Here is a 3890-nt window from a genome sequence, read left to right as displayed (position 1 = left end):
AGTGGATTAGCATCAGACGATGCCTTGGGATTTCTAGAGGAGTGTCATCGTATTCTCCGCACTATGGGCATCGTGGAGTCCAGCGGGGTTTCTTTCACTGCTTTTCAGCTACGGGGAGCTGCCTATGATTGGTGGCGGACTTATGAGATAGACAGTCCAGTCGAGGCTGCTACACTGACTTGGACCCAGTTCTCGGATATGTTCATGAGAGAGTTTGTTCCCTAGAGTCTCAGGGATTCATGGCGCGCAGAGTTTGAGCATTTGCGCCAGGGTGCTATGACCGTTTCAGAGTATGCTATCCGTTATACCAGGTTGGCCAGGCATGCACCGGCTTTGGTTGCTACAGTTCGGGAGAGAGTTCGCAGGTTCATTGAGGGCCTTATTCCACCCATCAGATCTAGCATGGCTCGAGAGTTGGAGATGGACATTCCTTATCAGCAGGTAGTGAGCATTGCTAGGAGGATTGAGGGTATGCTCGCCAGGGAGCGAGGAGAGAGGGAGGCCAAGAGGTCTCGAGAGTCGGGTCACTACTCTGGTGCCCGTACCCCATCAGCAGGTCGTTATGGCAGAGGTTATTCGGGTCGCCCTGTACATTCAGCTCTTCCAGCAGCCGGCAGTACTCCAGCTCCACCTCCACCTCAGGAGCCTTACTATGCACCTCCAGTTTCTAGCGCGCCTCCTGCGCGGGGTGTTTCCAGAGGTCAGTCCAGCAGGCCTAGTCCCAGCCAGTCACAGCCACCGCGTCCTCCCAGAGCTTGTTACGAGTGTGGTGATACACGTCACTTGGTGAGGGATTGCCCCAGACTTGGGAGGAGCGCGCCCCCACAGACTTCTCAGCCACAGCGTGCTCCTCAGGGTTCTCAGGCTATGGTCACAGCTCCCGCTGCTACCCCACCTGCCCAGCCAGCCAGGGGCGGAGGTAGGGGAGATAGAGGTCACCCTCAAGAGAGGGGCCGTGCCAGATATTATTGTATTCCACCCACACTGAGGCTGTTGCCTCCGACTCCGTCATCACAGGTATTATTCTGGTTTGTCACAGAGAGGCATCGGTTCTATTCGATCCGGGCTCTACTTACTCTTATGTGTCTTCTTACTTTGCTCCTTATTTGGGTGTGCCTCGGGATTCTTTGAGTGCCCCCGTTTATGTTTCTACTCATGTGGGAGATTCTCTTGTTGTGGACCGTATTTATCGGTCATGTTTGGTTACTATTCGTGGTTTTGAAACCAGAGCAGACTTATTATTACTCGGTATGGTGGATTTTGACATTATTTTGGGCATGGACTAGTTGTCGCCCCATTTTGCTATTCTTGATTGTCATGCCAAGACTATGACGTTGGCTATGCCAGGCGTTCCGCGTATTGAGTGGAGTGGTACTCTAGATCACACTCCCAGTAGAGTTATCTCTTTTCTTAAAGCTCAGCGCATGGTTGAGAAGGGGTGTGCCGCGTATTTGGCTTATGTGAGGGATATTAGTGTTAATACCCCTTATGTTGATTCTGTTCCAGTGGTATGGGATTATCCCGATGTATTTCCAGCTGATCTTTAGGGCATGCCGCCTGATAGAGACATTGATTTCGGCATTGATCTGTTGCCGAGCACCCATCCCATTTCCATTCCTCCGTATCGTATGGCTCCTCCTGAGTTGAAGGAGTTGAAGGATCAGTTGCAGGAATTGCTTGGTAAGGGTTTTACTCGACCCAGTGTTTCACCGTGGGGTGCTCCTATTTTGTTTGTGAAGAAAAAGGATGGTTCTATGCGCATGTGTATTGACTACCACCAGTTGAACAAGGTTACAGTGAAGAACCGTTATCCCTTGCCTCGCATTGATGATCTGTTTGACCAGCTTCAGGGCGCACAGGTATTTTCTAAGATTGACTTGCGCTCAGGTTACCATCATTTGAAGATTCGGGAGCCAGACATCCCGAAGACTGCCTTCAGGACTCGATATGGCCATTACGAGTTCCTTGTCATGTCATTTGGGCTGACCAATGCCCCTGCAGCTTTCATGCATTTGATGCACAGTGTGTTCAGGCCATATCTTGACTCGTTCGTGATTGTTTTTATTGATGATATTCCGGTGTATTCCCGGAGTCGGGAAGATCATGAGCAGCATCTGAGGATCGTGCTACAGACCTTGAGGGAGAAAAAGTTATATGCAAAGTTCTCAAAATGTGAGTTTTGGCTGAGTTCTGTGGCATTCTTAGGCCATGTGATTTCTAGTGAGGGTATTCGAGTGGATCCGGGGAAGGTAGAGGCTGTGCAGAGTTGGCCCAGGCCGTCCTCAGCTACAGAGATTCGCAGTTTCCTTGGCTTGGTGGGTTACTACCGTCGTTTCGTGGAGGGATTTTCATCGATTGCTGCCCCTATGACTAGATTGACCCAGAAGGGTTCCCCATTTCAGTGGACAGAAGAGTGTGAGGCGAGCTTTCAGAAGCTCAAGACAGCTTTGACTACAGCCCTTATTTTGATGTTGCCTACCGGTTCGGGGTCTTATACTGTCTATTGTGACGCCTCGAGAGTTGGCCTTGGAGCAGTGTTGATGCAGGACGGTAGGGTGATTGCCTACGCGTCCAGACAGTTGAAGATACATGAAAAGAATTACCCTGTCCACGACCTTGAGTTAGCTGCCATTGTTCATGCCTTGAAGATCTGGCGTCATTATTTATATGGAGTTCCTTGCGAGATCTATACTGATCATCGGAGTTTGCAGCACTTGCTCAAGCAAAAGGATCTCAATATTCGTCAGAGGAGGTGGTTAGAGCTGCTGAAGGATTATGACATCACTATCCTATATCACCCGGGCAAGGCCAATGTGGTGGCGGATGCCTTGAGTCGCCGGGCGGAGAGTTTGGGGAGTTTGGCATATTTACCAGCTTCACAGAGGCCTATGGCGATGGACGTTCATGCCTTAGTCAGCCAGTTCGTGAGATTGGATCTTTCGGAGCCCAGTCGGGTTCTAGCCTGTGTGGTTTCCCGATCTTCTCTATTTGACCGTATCAGGGAGCGGCAGTATGATGACCCTCATTTGTTTGTCCTTCAGGACAGGGTCCAGCGTGGGGATGCCAGATATGTGACCATTGGAGATGATGGAGTAATGAGGATGCAGGGCCGGATTTGTGTGCCCAATGTTGATGGTCTTCGAGAGATGATTATAGCAGAGGCCCATAGTTCGCGGTATTCCATCCATCCGGGTGTCACGAAGATGTATCAGGACCTGAGGCAGCACTATTGGTGGAGGCGAATGAAGAAGGATATAGTTGGTTATGTGTCTAGATGCCTCAACTGCCAGCAGGTGAAGTATGAGCACCAGCGCCCGGGTGGGTTGCTCCAGCGATAGAGATTCCGGAGTGGAAATGGGAGCGCATCACTATGGATTTTGTATCTGGACTTCCACGGACCCTGAAGAAGTTTGATTCCATTTGGGTTATTGTGGACCGGCTGACCAAGTCCGCTCATTTCATTCCTGTGTGTACCACTTATTCATCGGAGCAGCTGGCGGAGATTTATATCAGGGAGATTGTCCGATTGCATGGTATTCCAGTTTCTATCATTTCAGACAGAGGTACTCAGTTTACATCGCGATTTTGGAGAGCCGTGCAGCAGGAGTTAGACACTCGGGTGGAGTTGAGCACATCATTTCACCCCCAGACGGACGGACAGTCCGACCGCACTATCCAGATTCTTGAGGATATGCTCCGTGCGTGTGTGATTGAGTTCGGAGGATCTTGGGATCATTTCTTGCCACTGGCGGAGTTTGCTTACAATAACAGCTATCAGTCCAGCATTCAGGTGGCACCGTATGAGGCTTTATATGGTAGGAGGTGCAGATCTCCGGTGGGTTGGTTTGAGCCGGGCAAGGCCAGGCTATTGGGCACCGAGATGGTTCAGG

The sequence above is a fragment of the Nicotiana attenuata genome, chromosome 1 (assembly GCF_001879085.1).
Source record: "Nicotiana attenuata strain UT chromosome 1, NIATTr2, whole genome shotgun sequence".
Classification (NCBI taxonomy): domain Eukaryota; kingdom Viridiplantae; phylum Streptophyta; class Magnoliopsida; order Solanales; family Solanaceae; genus Nicotiana; species Nicotiana attenuata.
Note: the sequence above shows the minus strand (reverse complement) of the source record.